Raw genomic sequence first — 19,627 nt, forward strand, 5'->3', positions numbered from 1 at the left:
CTGTCTTCCAAATTATCTTCCACGAGGAATTTTAATTTGCATTTAGTGCGCAAATTCGAATAGAATTATCTTTTCTTTAATTGTTTAATATTACATCGAGTATAAAGTTATTAGTCATCCAGCGAAATGTTAATATCATACAAATTTCCATCCGGTAATCTGATTTCCTCGATGAACATCAGCAAATCGTGAATTTTGTTGTCTTCCAAATTATCTCTGACGAGGATCTCAATTTGTATTTAGCGTCAAGTATGTTGTATTTCCAACAGTTTCAAATCTTTCGACGAACCTGCGTATTTAACGTCTGCATACTCAGTCGTCTTCGACCAATAATTTGAAGAAATCTTTCATTCTGCGTATATCTTCGTTGAAATTTTCGTTTGCTTAAAAAAATTCATGTAGCATATAGCGATAAAACTACTGGACGACGTTCCAGAAACTTGAAAGAGTATTCAAGAATTTTTGAGGAATTTTTAAAACGCAGCGACCTAAAAATAAAGCGTATGGTCTTGAGCGACTCAGTATGCAGACGACGTAGCTAGGAATAAGATAGCAGACTCAAAAATTATTACGAAAAAAGAAATAAGATTACTCTTAACTACTAGCAGTTGACTTAACGATACGCAATCTTTCGACTTACTTTCGCGTATTTACACTTCTGTTCGCTGGAACTGCGTTGTTCCAGCCAATCAAACTCGGAAATTCCACGTGGAAAAATTTGACAGCGCAAACTCTGCTTCCAACTTTCTAAACAATCAGCCCTAAACTGCTGTATTCTTCCTTTAGTTCCGGTGAACAGACTATTTCAGGACGAGAACAGTTACCCGGGAAACGAGAAGCTTGTATCAAGCTACCCTCGCAGACGAACTCTAAACTAATCGTAAATACACGGGCCATTGGCTCCTCTTCGCAACGAATTTCGTGCAATCGATCATTTGATTAAATAGAAGACAACGATTACTTGAAGCGACTTTAATTGCTAATCGCACGGTTCTCGTTGCGATCGCTAAAGTTGCGATTGAAAACGAACGTTGTTGCTTCTAACGAGATTTGCTACTTGCCATCGTCGTTATTATCTTTTATTGCCTGTTTTCTATTACGATTAATGTACAGGGTGTCCTATTCAGCTAGGACAAGTTACAACCTTGAGACGGTAAAAGATAAAAAAGAATTTCTCTAGACGTAATTCAAGTAATTCCCTGTTTTCTATTACGATTAATATATATATATTTTTTTTATTTTACAGTCAATTCTCGTTAGAGAATTTTAAGTAAATTTATCTGACGTGGTACTATGACACGATTAATAAGTGTTTATAGTATGTTTGATTCTACTTGAATCTAGTGCTTAGGTCTAAAGTGTAATGTCTTTTTAGCCTGCGGATCTGTTCCGACGTGTCGAGGGTTTTGTTAACTCTTGTGCTGTGTCCATTGCTGAATTTGGATAATTCTACTTTGACCGTGGGTATCTTGAGGTCGTGATGTATCGTTTCGTTGGTGACGTACCAAGGTGCATCTATTGGGGATCTTAAGATTTTCGATTGGTATATTAGGATTAATATATAGAGTATGCAACTGGGACAAGCTGCGACTCTGAGACAGTAACCATGCAGAAAAGAATTAGACATAATTTCATTATTTGCCTGTTTTCTATTGCGATTGTGGTGGATGGTGTAGAGGATTAATAAAACGGGAACGACAGATTGCTGTTGCAACCTGTCAAATATATTCGAAAGAATTAAATAAATTAATAAATGTTGAAGTGGTCACCACTTCTAAGAAAACTCTACATCTGGTCTTTTAGTTTTCTCAAGCACTGAAGCCATCGATAGCGTATAGACAAAAGACTGGGTCGAAGGCAAACCATAAACTGTAGACAGGCGACGATGTCTTCAGGGCTTTCAGTCATAGGGTAACACTGCTTGTGTCACGTCGGAGACACAAGAAATCGCGAAATTAACAGATCGCAGGTAATCTCCTCGCGTCGCAGTTCGAACGAAATAATTCTTTCGCGAATAGGGTGAAGAAAATTGAACTTCGTATACGATAATGGAAATTATTATAGAAATCAAACAGAGTGACGGTTCAAAGTGTTACAACAGAATGATCTCGAGCGCTAGTTTAGGAGGGTTTTTATATTGAGGGTTTAGTCCCTTTGGAGGTTTGGGTGTGTGTCAGAGGCGCCTTTTTCGTTATTGTTTCGATAGCTGTGGTATGCAGGATGTTTTGTCTATCCAATCACTGAGCGAGAGGTCTTTTTTGGGCGGGTGGTCTTCTCGAGTGTGTGACACTAGCGCGCGGATCTGGATCAGCTCAATTATATTCCGATTTGTATTTACACTTCAGTATTTAATATATATTTTCTACCTTACAATTTATCCACGCGTTTCTTTGCATTCACATACATCTAATAATCTCAACAATAAATATAAATACCGCCGAGAGACGCTCGTGCAAACGTATTCGCAAAGACAGTGTAGGATCGCTGGCAGATAACTCGATAACTCGTATAACTCCGTTAATAAGTGTTAATAACTAATTTGCTGCGATCGCGTCCGTTTGCACGTAGCGGCGACATTGTTTTTGCCTGGAGTTTATTTATCGTTACGTTTCGTGCGTCAAGGCGGTGTCAATGTCCCGAGGAAAAATAACAACATGAGTCGCACTCGATTTGCATCGTCCTCTGACTCGTGTGCCGCTACACGATTAATATATAAGGCAATTACATTAATAGAACATTACTATTATACGTAGAGTAATGTAATGTAGAATATTAATATACAGAATAATGTAATATGCTATCGTACGACCCTTTTCCACTACAATTCGCAATGTGCGTTCAATGATTACGTTACAGAAGATATTTCTCTTACGTAAAATAATTGAATCAGGTACCTCATTGTCCAAATAAGAAGAAACATCGTAAATTTGCTAGAAACGCTACAGATGTAAAGCACTGTTCGGCAATGTTTACAATCTGCAAAATGCAATGTATTATAAAGAGTACTTAAAAATAAGAATTAATAGGATTTTTCAGCGAGATATATACTAAACTTTGGCGGGAAAGAGTTTTTCTGTTAGAGGGTCTGCGGAAAAACGACACGAGCTAACTTTGTTGGAGCTATGCGAGACACGTTTAAAGACGGTACGGTTTCAAAGTAGTCCGACTAACTAACGCTTCTGTACAGTACGTATCCCGTATGCAAGTGGATTGTATCCAAGTTTCATACTTCGTTACAAACTTCCTTGCTCGTCTTTCCAAAGACGTTCGGCTTTGTTTTCAGTTAACTTACCGAGTAACCGCCGAGAACTTTCTACTGTGTTACGTTTAAGTAGCTGCTGACGCGTTGTAAACTTCCGGTTCTACACTCATTTCCCTCCGGCCATTTAAAATTATTAAAGCTGTGTTGGCGGTACTATTAAATGCTTCACCGCAATAAGTCAATTAATGCCGAGCCATTGAAAGTCTTCTTATTAAAAAGCTAGACTTCGATAACAACTGCTATTAACTTTCAGCAATTACGAAGAAAGAATAAAATATTTATGCTTTCTTGGTGTCTCGTGCGAGTCTTTTTTCTTTCATTGTCTACTATCTTCCTCTAAACGCTTTAAATAAGTCTATGTTTATTTCGTTTAGCTATTTTTGTCTAACCTGGGTCTGTAGGTCAGTTTGTAGTCGTCGTATCAGAGAATTTCGCAATCTTCCAAAAATTCCAGACATATGTCAAATGATAGAAATGGATGGTAGTCATTTCAAGAATCTTCTACGAAAATAAGCAATTGCGGATTACTGGAACGTAGAAATGCTTATGAAACAAGGTCAGACAGAAGGCACGTTCGTATGAATTTTTCCATTGTTTTTTCTTTTTTCGCTTTTGTACATCCTATCCATTGCTGAAGTCAGATTCACATATCACGATACAGCCTGTATGTAATGGCTTGTGGTAGAAATGAGATCTGCGAGATTTTATGATTTAAGATAAGTCGAAGATCAAAAGTAAAGAAATTGCGCTGGGAAACGCGTTCTTGAGAAAGTCGAATTTGAAAGTTTTGCCAAATATACGTGAATTTGCTTAAATCGCAGAATAAAATTGAAACCCGTTAGTGAAGAATTATCAAATATAACTTATCCAAAAAATGAGATTCCGCGCGAACAAACTTTATTCTCGACTTGTTTTCGCATGTAGAACAACCTCCTATCTACTACTGACTGCCTGCGAATTAAATTCACGTTAATTCGACAAGTTTTCAAATTCGATCTTTCGAAAACAAAATCACCAGCGCAATTTGATTTTGTTTCTTATCTTGATCCATAGAACTACTTGTAAACGATATTTACAAAAGATCATCCATTAACTGTTTATCTATATGTATATGTATACAAGTGATCGGGAGGAAATTCAAGCTAGAATAAGATCTTTGTAGAAATCCGAGAGAACGTTGATGACCGTCGCTCGTGGAATGCGTTAGTGGGGCGGAAAAGGTGGAATAAATTGTTAATGAAAGATTCATCGACTGTGACTGAAATTCAATGACTGGCGTCTCTGTATTTTCGATGTCCACGCTCGGAGAACCCTCTCAGCTACTTACGGACGAAGGTTACAGGTTTTGCTTTTTGTTATTTGTACTTTACAATTTGTCCAGACTGACATTTGGTAAATTTTTCTTACTTAATTGCTAAATAACATGTGGATGGCTACCCCCAGCGGGATACCATCTTCGAGTTTGACTATTTTATTTCTTTAATGAGATCAGTGGGGTGTCTTCTCGAATAAAAGATTTTTTTTTTTTAATTTGTACTTTACAATTTGTCCAGCTGGACATTTGGTAAATTTTACTAACTTAATTGCTAAATAACATGTGGATGGCTATCCCTAGCGGGATACCATCTTCGAGTTACGGGTGTTTATGAACAAATTCATTTGCATTATGCCACCTCGTAGGAAAGATACACTCTCGGTTGACCTCGGAACCGACTACTGTCGGATGTTGCCGTTAACAGGCAGAAAATTTATGGAATTTACGTATGCTGGCTAAACTGCAGACACGGAGGCTCCTTTACGAGCGACAGTGCCTGCAACAGCCGGCCGTTTCGCAAAAGTGCGCGTGCTTGTTATCACGGTTTTCCTTGATAGCCACGTCTTAATGGCTTTCGCGGATTACGTTACGTACGTTCAACGCGAAAGTTTCAGCGGTTTAATATAACCCGCTACTCTCTTTTCCTCGTTGCTTCTTTGCACCCGATGGGCTACGAAGCCTCCGTTTCGCTGCTATTTCTGTTATTTCGATTATCTGGCAAAGGACTTTTACTGCTGCTTTCTCGGCAAATTTGTTTTTCTGCAATCTTAATATTTGATATGATATTCCAAATTTCATAACACGTATGATATTTGATAAAATATTCTGTACGTATTTTATAATATGTATAATGTTTGATAAAATAATCTACACGCGAATTTCCAAGGATTTTACTAAAACGTAAACGAATGTATTTATCCGTGGAATAGACAGAAACGCAGATGTATATGTATGGAAGTTTAAGTCATCAATAATCACACTGACAATCTTGTGTTACGTCGACTTATTAATTTCACTGTACGCTCACGTCCTTTACGGAGTACGTCTGGTCTTCCAGATTGACTTCTTCTCCAGCGATTTTAGATTTTATAATCCCGTCACTGGAATATGCAGCTATGCAAATAATGGATCGAGTAATTTCTTATCTGGATGTTACTATTAGTTCGAAGCGTCCAGCGTTGCAATTATTCAACTTCTAACGTGTTATTAAAATTCAACTTTCTTTATCCCTCGTTTATCCTGTACAGCGACTCAAAAAATTGATCCGAGCCGCATGCCAAGCCGTGATATAAGCGCTCACTTATTAATGTGTTAGCGATATAAATCAACAGGTGCTGTTCAAAAAGTGACGGTAATTTAGTCTGCAGTGTATCAGCTTTTCCATCAGTTTTCGACCTGTTTGCATTTCTCATCTTTAGCTCAGTTTGACGTGAAAAGTGTAATAAATTATTCGATCCATAATCTGACTCTCCCTCTTCTTTCTAGTTTACTTTCTTTATCTCCTGTAAAGATACTTTCGTTTAAAATCTGCATTTTTTGAGTCACTGTGTATTTATATTTCCTATATATTTTTGTTTTTCTTTCTTTTTGTTTTTATACATCTACTACTTGTCATTGTTGACTCGTGCTCGTGACTTGCTAAGTAAATAAACGCCGAGAACACAGTAACACGTTCCCGATGATCGCTCTTAAAACATACTTCTGTTATTATCCTGTAGATTTTGGAACCCATGTAAAGTGAGAGATACAAGTATTCGTACAGTTAGAACGTAGGCATATAACTAAAAGAGAATTATTTTCTATACTATTCAAATATGTATAATTGTATACTACATACAAACACGTAACACTGTTAAATGTACACAAACAAATGTCAATTAAATCGCTCGGTAACTTATAATCAGACAAGATTTGTAGAACAAGAATTGTAACGATATTATATTGTTTATACTCATGTGGTATGATCAACCTTTGTTTGTGCACATTTATTGTAAGTAATAATATATAATACTAATAATATAATATATATAAGCATTATGAGTATTATAAATATCTATATAATATATAGTTACGTATATTTGAATATATTTAATCGTGTCAAATGTATTGAATATATATAATAAAATATCTCACTTTCATTTTCTACGGTACGGTAAAGCAATTATACGGATTTTGTTTCTCGCAGCATACGATATTTAGGTGACGAAGTGCTGACCATAGTTTTCTAGGCTTTAAGATTGGCTCTGATACGGCTAGTAGTTTAGTAAAGCTGAATTTACACCGTTCACAGTGGACGATCACTGCGGATAAAAGGAGGATGAAAGCAACGTTTTTCGATGAATCCTTCACAGTGAGACAGTATAAATTCGGCTTTACTTGCTACTTGACTACTGGTCGTGTCTCAACCAGCTTCTACCCACAGTACGATTCACTAGAAACTAACTTTCTGGAAGCTAGCACGTGCCGAATAAGTTTTTCTAAACTGCATCTGTCGTATATTTGATCGTTTGCGAATCATATTAAGAGAAAAGTGATGATCCAACAAAATATCTCCTAACTTTTCTGTACGTACATATAATGTCTGTTACAAATGTGAAAAGCTACATTCATTTGTGAGAGCCAGTGAAGTTCAAGTAGGAAGCGTCATATTTTTTGCATCCGGACGCTGTCGAAGCTTCCGTAAAATTAATGGTGCGTCCTGCAGATCTTCGTTCATTAAATTAAAGTTGAATTCCTGATGCTTGAAATTAATGATACGCTCGAAAGCAGTTGATGGTCCGTATAAATCGTTTCAAGCTGTTTCCTGGAAACTGTTATGAACACATCTCTTTCTGTCATTTCATAATTCATTCATCCGGTGAATAGAATTTAGAATGAATTTATTCATCTGCTAAATAGAATATCACCGTCGATCCTATAAGAAGATGACTGAACAATTATCATATTTAGCGACAGCTTACTCAAAATTGTAATATTCAGTTCGAATACTTCTTTTTACAGATCATAATTTTACGTTAAAAAGTACAATGACAATATATCAGGTGATCTCATGGTTCACTCTTCCACTTCATCTTTCAGCGAAGAAAATTAATACTCATGTTCATTAAAAGCTTCTCCAATCTGATGCAAATATCGATGTACGATACTACTGCTACTACTCTGTTTACTATTTCTTTGGTAATCAAGTGAGGTTCCGCCTCAATTACAACTATCAATGTTTCGACATCGAAGGTTACTCTTCGACCAGACCTGGCTTCGTCAGCAAGCTCGAAAACATCATTCCGAAATGTTGAGAACCATCTTTGCCACTTTCTCACATTCACATGTTCACAAATATACTTGACAAATGTTCCTAACAGTATCCATAGTTGTGTTGCTCCTTTTAAACTCGTATAGCATACAATGCCGCAAATGTTTCTCGCTGACACTCATTTTGCAGCTTCTCTTGATGTGAGAAGTAACGATCCAATTGCTTCAAACTCACGTTGCTCACTGTCCGGATGATTCTCTTTAGGAAACGTGAAGCAGAGTGCCTGTAAACGCATCAGCGAAACGTGATACACACGATTGTCTACAGTAAGATAAGAAATCACATTACTTAAGCCGAATTTACACTGTTTCGCTTCGGAAGTACGCGGCGGATGAAACTAGGGTGGAAGCGACGATCATCCGTCGTGTTCTTCCAAAGTGAAACAGCGTAAATTTCGTTTCATGGGATTACTAAATATCTTACGTTCAGTGGATACATTGAAATTGATTTACGTTCTAACGCATGTGTCTATGTGACAAAGATTTTATTCTAACGAATGTTTGAAATGTTCATTACATTTAGTTTTTCTCTTGCATTTCATTGAATGTTTCTTCAGACAACAATGACAATGACAATGACAATGACAATGACAATGACAATGACAATGACAATGACAATGACAATGACAATGACAATGACAATAACAATAGCAATAGCAATAACAACAACAATAATAATAAGAATGTTGTCTTTGCCGTGTTTTGAATGAAACGGGCTGAAAGGGTAAGTGAAAAATATAGGAAAAAAGAAGATAAGAAACAAGAAGACAAAGAAAGTGAGGGAAAGTAGTACACGTCTGGGTCGATGGATCGCATTTGCATATATACATGCAGAACAATTCGATCTCGAGCAAAATCTCTGTTAAAGAAAAGAATGGATAGATTTGGAAAGAAAAATAGAAGGATGCAGGAAACAAGTAAATTGTAAAATGAGAAGAGAAAACAGATGGATGAACATAAACCTTTCTAAAATCCAAAGACGTAACAACTTATCGTAGTGCCATAGTAGCTTAAAAATGTACGTCTAAAAGTGAGTTACTCCTACTAAACTGAGTTACTAGCTACTAAAATTTCTATCCAGTAGAAACGTTTCTCGATAGAGACAATACTCACTCACAGACAAGTAGCGTTCGATAAACTACTTTATATAATTTTTCGACGTACAAGTTTCAAGTTTAGTACAGCTTTCAATCAGTTTTTAAGTCTTGTTACAAAATATATTTATTTTGCTTGAGAAAAATCAATCTGCTGAGATTTTCTGCGCATCCTATCAAGCGTAACGACTTTGCAAAAAGTTAAGATCGTACAGCATAGGATCGTAAGCTCCTACGTCCTTCCTGTAGAGTAGGTACCTAAACTATGATATCCTATTCATCTTGCGAAAAAACCTAACGCATCATTGGCTGCAGAAAAAGTATGTTCGTCCATTCTTCACGCTTTTCGAAAAATAGTTTCTAATGAAATATATAGATCAATAATTCTCAACCGGCGGTATGTCTGCCGGTTACGCGAGAGATGGCCGATGGTACGTGGGTAATTTGCGCGATGTATCTTACTGCTGGCCGATCGTGAATTCCCATTTGCATACAACACATACTTTTCTTCATGGTATCACAATTTTTAGATTCTGATTTCCGTGGTATGCACTTATGGGAAGATTGAGATCTACTGGAATTGTTTGTATCGTCAATTTTCTGTCTATACATAATATAAATGTTGTATGCAATTAGTAATTTTACATAATTTATCTAACAAATTTGCATGGAAAGAATATTTATAAACTTGAGAAATATTTATGTAACTTTATTTACTAATTTCCTGATACATCTCGATTATATAAATCCAGTAATTTAATTTATTGATTTGCATTATTGCTGTAAAATCCTGGCTTTCAATCGGTATACGATAAATCAAGCAATGTAACACCGTCGATTAAAATTATTTAATCCAAAAATATATTCGTGTAATATTTGATTTAATTCCATATAAAACTCAAAAATATTCAAAACATCATACTTCCAAAAACTTATCTACAATATTAATAATTCGTTGTTTTTCATAATCAACTAAATAGGAAAACTAATTTCACAATGGACTACCAAAGAAAGTACAAAATCGTGTATAACAATCAAAGATGAATAACAATACGTATGAAAGATTAAATACTAAAACGTGATGTGCATTGGAATCTAAAAGCGTGAAATAAATAAGGAACAATCTACATATCATGCGAAAGCAGTTAATAGGACGAACAAATTTGCTAGAACCAGCCATGAAAATCAGTTTATGGGGAGCGAAGAATAAACGTCCTTGTTCAAACGCATCGCGTGGTAGCAACGTCGAGCGCGGAGTTATTTTTCAACTTTCATCGCGTGGCTGCCGAGATCAAAGCTATTGCTCGTAAAGGGCAATTCAGTCGGAATTAACCAGTTAATCTATGTGTGTCGTGTTTCAAATTGAATCAGCCTAGCGCGCCTTGTTTACGGTAATGTGATAAATGAAAGCTGCTTAAAAATACGGATCACGAGGGTGTGTTGAGGGGATTGTTGCGCGATTGTTGGGCCGGCAGCCCGCAAAATATATCGCCCACGATTCGTTCGCTGATCATTATAAACGGGGACAATACCGTTGCTCGATAATGCACGAAGATCGTCGTGGATCTATGTCAGTGGTGATAGATGCCACGGTACCAAGCTTCCTGGCAATCTCGATAATATATCGCCTCGATGTATCGCGGCCACATATTCCTTCCTCCACGCTGCAATAGCAGAAATATGTATAAATTTTTGTTTCGCCATTCGCTCGGTGATTGGCTGATCTCGACCTCGCCTATGGTTTTATATTATGATTCAGCGATTGGTTGCGCTCGCTGATAATACACCGCCAATAGTATTACCGCAATGTAAATTCGTAGACGCATTACCATAATAGCGAACAGTTATGCAGACAAAAAAAGGAAAAGCACGATAAGTATATTGCGGTTTTCCATGCATTTTTGCTAAATTTAAAGAGCGCGCTCCATACATGTGACGTATAAAAATAGAGAAAATATCGAAAGTATCTGATATGATGTTTAAACAATGAAACAAATCCCTATTTATGTACCTTTTTTTTTTTATTCTATTGATAAAAATTTGAATTTGCGTAAACACCCGCAGTCTAGTGATAAGATACGTAGTCTGTCGTTTGCTGGCGAGTTTTATTTTTTACATAGAATACCTATCGGTCTATTCTATATTTCATGAGTGTTGTCATTCTGTGTAGTTGCGGCAATAAAACTATGATCGATTCGTAAATATCGATTGTCATAACTAAACGGCGGATTTTTATGCAGATTCATATTTTTGGGAATATGATTGAAAAAGTAGAATCTCGGTGGGAAATTGTTTTATCCGTCAAGTATCGTAAAAAGTACTATACTTTGGGTATTTCGCATATGTTTTGATTTCGCGTGCACGTTGGAATTTCGTAGATTTATCATCAGTTTTAAGAAGATTTATATTTTTAGTAAACCCATAATGTTGTAAATGTATTTGGCAATACACTCAGCATACACAGATATAGATACGTACAGCATTTAGGTGCTATTTTTCAATGCACTTATTTTGTACTACTATTTGCAAGACATTTTACTCTTTTTATAACCCGAATGTTTTAATAATATTTCTAGCTGCTACCATTTTTTGTATTTGGAATATTTATTAGTAGATTAATGTACTTTATAAATTGTGCTCTACAGTCAATGAAATAAACAATTACTATATTTTCACAATATCAAATCTATAATTTCTTTCTCTAGATAAAAGAAAGATAACAAGAATGCAGCAGATTTCTAGAATTTTATTATTTTTCTATGATTTTGTAATACATAAATTAACGATTCCAAAATTTTTAAAGATGAACTATTTCGTCTTAAAGTAACACTTTTCAATTACCAAGTTAGGAAATCAATAAAACTGAACTCGTGTCTTTTTCACGAAATATAAAATATACAGTAAAACATATATTAATTCACTGCAAAATCCAAGAAACGTGTGTTGTACCGCTGCTTGACATCGATACTGTCACATACTAAACAAATTTCAAGCTTACTTTTATCGAATACAAGGCCTACGTTGTGTTTTTCTTTCTATCGTGTAAAACGTCATGCATATTTATAATTCCATTAAATAAGGCCTGTAGTTAGTGTTGTTAAAAACGCACATATTAAAATCGACATTTTTTTGAGTCGTATCACTATCAACCTGCAGCAGCAATGCGATATAATGGTTTCAATTTCTTTTACATGACTGTTGAAGCGGTATTCGCGTGATGAGTTTTGAATCAATAATAATATACCATGTATGTAAATAGCGTTATTACTCTCTTTGCTATATCCCTGTGTAATTGTCTTCTTTTTCCATTCACCGCATTCACCATATTGTGTTCTTCAATGAACTGACCGCTTTCAAGAACACTCTTATCCTTTCACGCGTACTCAATAGCACACTTGCTCAACCAGCTTTTAGTCAGTTCGATGCCCATATCCATCCCTCGTCTCATTATTTGCTAAATATTTTATTCATATCTAGCATATTTTCTCTCGTAGCTGTTGCTGAGAACTTTTTGACATTATACAGGATGTTCTACTTAACACGTTGGTCGCCCAGCGTGATTCGGCTAAGTTTCCTGCGAGGTCCAAATCCAACCGCCGGTACGCAGAACGTAAATAGAGCGACAAGCGGGAACTCGTTGTTTATCGTCTTCGATTCATTGTAAAGAAAAGATTATTTAGTTCTGAAACGAAGGAAGCGATAAACTTTCCAGCTAGAGTATTCCGAGGGATCTCATGGCAAATGTCTCGTACTATCTCGTAATATGACGTACATCAGTGATTTTTTCATCCTCAAAATATTCAGTAAACAGCGTGAAAATATATCTGAAAGTGAGGAGAGTAGCGATGACGAAGTCTACAATTATTGTTCCAAGTGCCCATGCGATATAGCGTAACGTAATATTTTATCCAGAATATAAATTAATAAAAAGTATGGTATAATGTGTTTCTAATATTTTTATGTTGTATATCCTATATATAATATCCTATATTTAATTAACTCGAACAAGAAGGGCATCGTCCATACTTTGGTGACGGGGCTCCCACGGGAGCATACCCGTCATATATATATGGGTGACGTGCGACCAACGTGTTAAATCGATCTTCGCAAAAAATACTTTCGCAAAAAAAAAAAAGAAAAAGGAAAAATAGGACGATGGGGACCGACGCTGCTACGCCCTTTACATTATTTTCTATCCAATTATTATACTTTTTTTTAACGTTAGAAAATATCTTCAGTTTGAGCGAAATATGAAAAATACGAAATATGGAAATCGAAAGGCGCGACGTTTCGTTTCAATTTTACGCCAAGCATCTTCAAATATAATATAATCCCTTTTGGTTGCTGGGATAAGAGCAAGATTATGGTAACTTATTATCACGCGACTCGCACTGTGAATTCATGCTCCAGTTTGTTGAAATTTTCGAAACACGTTAGAACCGTTCGTTTAATCTAATTCAATGTTTATGTTTACCTTCGGCCTCGAGTAAATTAACGCGCTTGCTCAAATGAGTCGCGGTAACAGAAAGATTTCAATAAAAAGGAGATTAAGATATGAAAATTCGTGGATCGCGGTAGAGTTAAAAGAGAGAAGAATTTGTTGGCCAATGGAAAATCGCTTGGCCCGTGACGTTTTAAAGTTCGTTCGAAGCAATATTCTCAACGATATAGACATACCACCTGTCGTGTTGGCCGAGTTCGCTGGCTCATGTTAATAATCCACGGAAGCATGCGCTATCTCTGAAACGAATACCAGCTATGGATCGCTAATTTAAATATTAAGCCATGCAAAGCCAATGTTAATAACGTTGGTACAGTTAGCGGCACTACAGCGAATATATATGTATTTACATAAGGCAAGCTATCTCTTTCTCTCCTTTTATCTCGCTATCCTTAGCGTGCCCTGTGTGCGAGTATGCGGATACAAGTAACAAAAACATAGCCGTTTATTCCTTAACTTATCTTGACCAGCGGCGAAGCTTTTAGCCCATTCATGGCATATCGAAAGAACTGGCGTACATACGTTCTGCGTGAGACCAAAAACGAGAAATACAGAGCTTCGTGTTATCTAACTGTAATATATCATGTAACCATGATGGCCCGTGACTCACATTTCTACTAAAGTATTTTCTCAAACTTGTTATTTCTAGTAACCTTTGCTTACTATTATATCGTGTAATTATTGTAATTCGTTTCGCAGATTTCTACTGAAATATTTTCGCGGATTTTCTATTTCTACTAACCTTTGCTTGCTATTATATCGTGTAATTATTGCACTTTATTTCGTACATTTCTACTAAAATATTTTCTCCAACATGTTATTTCTAGCAACCTTTGGCTCCTATTATATCGCGTAATATTTTATTACTTTATTTCTTAGATTTCTACTAAACTATTCTGTTATATATACAATTTCAATTCTGTTGAGAATCGTGGATCTTAATCGCCGAAATAAATGTATAGAAACGCTTAGATTATACTTAGAATTGATATCAAAATAATTTCAGATTTATTTAATATGCGATTTATAAGATATTCGTCGATATACATTTGCACGCGTCTCAGCACTCTCTTTGTCTCACCATCTTCTATACCACACTACTACCTAAACAGTTGTATTCGAGACGCTGTGCACGCACATACTCGTACTTATACATGTGTGTCACTACTACGCAGCTAATCTAGTGTAGCACACAAAATTACACGTATCTCGATAAATTCAAGGCTTATTATTAACGTTGGAAATCTCGATATCAATTATTCAAGCATATGTTCTTTCAGTTCTCTTAACTCTATGCTTTTTTGTCTATTTCCAGCAAGTAGACTGATACTGTTATAGCATGTTGTAATATATCATGTAATTATCCTTCCTTCTCGGAACTTATTTTCTTTCTAGATTTCTGTGTTTCAAAAAACCCTTAAAGGGTCTTGAATACTCTTGCAAGTTTCTAGAATATCATGCAATAGTTTTTATCGCTACGTGTTAATTTCTTTAAGCAAAGTGAAATTTCAAGGAAAGAAAACTGGGCAAAATGAAAAATTACTTTTAAATTGGGAAGAAGCAGTATGCAGAATTATTGCAGTTAATTCCTAACATTTCTACTAAAATATTTTCTCAACCTGTGTATTTTTATATCCTGACTATTGATTATCAGTTAAATGGGCGGAAATGATTTTTAGAATAAACTCAGCGAGAAAAACTTTACATGTAAATTAATAGATCGATTCACCGAAACAGTTACCGGGCAAATAAACTTTGTAAACACTATGATTGGCGTTTTCTCTGTGTACAAACCAAATAGTCCAATCTTAATTGCTTTTCGTTCAAACTGTACAAAATATTAATCATTTTTACAGTAAATATACCGGTGAAGAATTCGATTTTTATTTTCATTGTGTATAGTTGGAAGCTTTTCGTAAACCGATTTTTCGTAACATATAGCTAACTCGAAACAAAAAGAAGGAAAAAGATATACTCGAAACCATTAACTCTGACACTACTATGGATAATTGGATGATTACAATCGCTCGTTACGTAGTAATTGTCGTGCACATATGTATCACAAATGACGATGATCGCGTGACACGTAATGCCCACGTTTCTTGAAATAAATTATGCAAAATAGAATAAAAGAAGTGAATCATACTACCAATATAGGTGCAACTGCGACGTGGTTTCTCTGTTTGTCCTCGTTTTCAATTCTATCGTACACAACGTTATTATTAAATTAAATAACTATAAATAAGAAAATTGTTATGTAATAGCGTACACGCACTTATCTACTGCGCAAAAGGAAATAAAAATTCTGTATTACAATACGATTTAATAAACCGTATAAATAAACGGTACAAATTCTTCTCGATTATATGGGCTAGCTAAAAAGCTAGTCAAAAGTCGATATCGAAAATCTTTTGTGCAGGTTGTAAAACTTTTGCGGCTCCATGTAGTCGAATGTGTGAGAAACATTGTATCGATAGTTTTTCTTTCATTTGCGTACTCATGAAACGTGATGATATTGAAGGTCTTTTTTCTTTCGTTGAAGGTTAAGAGCAATCGACGTGCTCGGTTCAAAACAGAAGACGAAACTCAGACAGCTATTGCTCGTAACAGAAGCATACTATGTTATATATGAAATACAAAAATATAATAAATTGCCAAATAAATACAGTGGCGAATAAAGGAAGGTTTAGAATAGATATACTATGAATTATAATAACTTCCTTCATCTATCCTGTGGTATATATTATATTTATTCATTGACCTTGTTAAATATAAATCCATTTTCGAAAATTATGATGTATTTCTACACTTCTTATTCTATAAACTCTCTTCTGGCCGCCACAGTACACTGTATAGAGATACGAGAGAAAAGAAAAGTCTGTAACAGACATTTTACTCCAAACCGTTATGATGAAAAAAGAAAAAACAAATCTTAGACAATTGCTTATAATAAAAGCGTAATGCATCATTAAACACTTACTTAACACAAACTTAAACAGTCAGTTTAATACCATGGTGTTAAGATGATGTTAAGAGATTATGAAATGAGTCGTTCATCTCTGTCATATTTCTATTTTGCAGTAAAAAATTCTTTAAGCATCTGACATCGAGTGCCATTCGAAAAACACATGGATACGCTGTTCGAGTGTGTCTGCATGGTTTTCGTAATGAAAATGGACCAAATGCCATAGAAGAATATTCAGAACGCTCTTCAAATCATAGTATCGCCTATCACGTAACATTTGCAAGCGTTTAACGATGTTAAACTGACTCTGAACCTGTAACCTGACTCTCATGGTCACTTGACCTATCCTCTTCAGACATATTATGGAAATACATTGAATCGAGAGTACATTTCAGCTAAAAGCTTGATATATATGCACAATTAACGATAAACGTCAATGAAGCTACACTAATTAGCGTTAGTAATGATCACTTCGATATTTAGTGGACGAGATCAATGAAAGTATCTCTACTTGTACGCACAAAGATTATTTTGTAAATCACGCGGATTTCCATTCATTTACCAATTGAAATGCAAAGCAGAGTATGCAAACTACGTCTGTCGAGTGTTTGATTCAAACTGAATCTTCGGTGATGATCATAACATCCGAGCTTTGACTCTGTTTATCCAGGATACACGTTGATTCGTCGAAACCTTATTTTCTCCTTTCGCCAAAAACCTTATTTTCTCGACCAACAGCATCCTGGCTGTCGCCAAAGTCTTCAAATGAGCCCTTGACGCCACCATTTCTGCCAACGTTAGGACGAAACACGAGCTTTTGTATAAATTTTTTCCTGATCAAAAGCTTGGATTTTTTTAAGTAGCCTGTTTGATGATTGAGCAATTATTTGTCAGATGTTTTTTGAAACCAAGAAAAAACAGAACTTTCTGAGAAGGTTGGAAATCACGAATGAAATCATTGAACTTTGTATATTCATTACAGCAATCATTAATTTTGTGCATTCGTAACGATAATATTTTTCGTTCGTTTTCGATTATTATAGAATATGCTGCACTGTGCTAGGTTTTGAATTTGTTCTTTGTAAACGTCCTCTACATACGTCTTTTGTAAGAAGAAATTCTGAAACTAATATGCTAATATGTTCGTTAAAAAGTAATTTCCTATTATAATAATTAGATTATAAAGATCGCAAAGTAAAATATGTAGATTTTTACGTATTCGTGGAAGATTGGAAGGTGCGAAAATGCACAGAGAGTATATAGTCTCCATTTGTACTTAGAAAATACTCCAAAAATATGTAAAATATCCAGAGCACATTATTCCTTCTGATATTTAGTAAATGAACGAAATTTCAGTACAAGTTCTATTTCTTCAATTATATTTATAAAACTATAAAGATACATAGAATTCTACAAACAGTCTAATCACCATCGCAATCAGTAGCTATCCACAAACACAATTATATCTTAAAACTTGACGACAGAGATCTTATATTTTCTTTCGTGCGTTTCGGAATGGAATAATAACGCTGATTCATATCTATCGTACGCAATTTGATACGAAGGCAATTATTTATTATGAAAGACAATCCGTGAGAATTGAAAAAATGCAGAATATATCGGCTCACGTTTTATTACTGCAATAATTGAATTTTCATTTGTTTACTAGGTAGGAAAATACCAATTAAATGAACGCTTGCTCGTGCATATGACATTGCCGTGTTCGAGTACCTTCGCATTTAATGCTGTATTAAGCGGATTTTATAGTCAGCGTAAAATACATAAATACCGGAGCAGCTATTGGTATTAAAGATAAATCCTTTCGTCTCTGATCACATTGACTGTAATACCTGTAAAGTGCTGATTCAACCAATCAAACCATTCACTTCTCTTTCGCGATTAATGTTTCAAGTCGTTACGTGTTTAACAACTTTTACATGTTTCCGATTTAAACGTCACACGTGGTGCGATAAAACGTGCAATATTAGTCTAGTAATACGTCCATTAGCGACTCTGCAACAGATCGACTTTGCGCTGTGTTATCAAATTTGCTGCTATAATTATGCAATTTTTCATAAATGGTCTAACTTGTAAAATAAATAATTCCACCAATCGTTTCTAATATTTCACGATAATTGCATCGTGCCATATGCGAGCAAAATATCTTGTATCGCGCATGAACGAGCTTCCTCGAGTGTTCAATTGTTCAAATACCGTCGTGAGCCTAAATACACAATTTAAAGTGGATTTTCTCGCATGCTCCTGTGTACTCTTTATCACAGTCTATGTCGTATACGAATCAAAATCTCCGAATTCCCAAATTAGCGCTCGACGCCTTTCTGCTGTAATACTTTGAACCATCACTCTATTGGATTCGCATAATAAATTCTATTACCATATATACAGTTCAATCTCTTCGCCTTATTTGTGAAACGTTCGAACTGCGACGCGAGAAGATCACCGGTGATCTATTATTTTCGTGATTTCTTGTCTCCTATGACACTAGCGTTTATCCGAAATTTGCTTGTAGCCGATCAGGAAATCGGACTCTCCAGCCCGAGCGCGTGACGTATTTGTTTGTTATGTTTTCGTTACTCGCTTCTTTCAATTTGAACCCCGAGCGGTATGTTATGTCGCGATTTTCGACGCTTTGCTGTTCGATGTTGTCGTCGAGTGCCGCCACATATTGAAAAATAAACGTTCGTTTTCTGAGAAGTTTCTAAAACATTTCTCTGTCTCCCCTAGTTCCTTCGATTCAATATTTTATTTTTCCTATAGCGTTCCGTTACTTTCCTTTTCCTTCTGATATTCCACTGTCTCGTTCGTCTTTATTGTTGTCGAAGCCTAAGAACTATTTCTATGAGGCGAGATAAACCGCAATCGGCGGCGATCGCGGCTGAAAAATCGATTTCCTTCGCCGCGTTACAACATGTGCACGGTGAAACGCAACCTGTGGCCAAGGAGTTTCGTCTTATCTGATCCCAGATGGACGTATCGTCGGCGATTGTGAGACGTAGCGCGATTGCCCGAGGACGTGCGCGTTCCGCGGCGTTCAAGAAGCGTAGTACCTGGTTTATATAGACAGGCTCGCTGAAAGGACAAGGCAATTAATCTTAACGACACTGGCGTTGCGCATGGCTGCCACCCGGCTATGTGGCGCTAATTAATCTAATATGCTATT

At 35.8% G+C, this 19,627-nt stretch overlaps 1 long non-coding RNA gene across 1 annotated transcript in view; it reads right to left on the minus strand.

Moving 5' to 3' along the window:
- Positions 1 to 5,521: 5,521 nt before the first annotated feature.
- LOC139986357 (uncharacterized) overlaps positions 5,522 to 19,627 on the minus strand; it is a 42,566-nt gene continuing 28,460 nt past the window's right edge. The window contains exon 2 of the long non-coding RNA XR_011799627.1: positions 5,522 to 8,110. This is a non-coding gene — a long non-coding RNA (uncharacterized lncRNA). The remainder of the gene's footprint in view (positions 8,111 to 19,627) is intronic.

The sequence above is a fragment of the Bombus fervidus genome, chromosome 4, assembly GCF_041682495.2.
Source record: "Bombus fervidus isolate BK054 chromosome 4, iyBomFerv1, whole genome shotgun sequence".
NCBI lineage: Eukaryota > Metazoa > Arthropoda > Insecta > Hymenoptera > Apidae > Bombus > Bombus fervidus.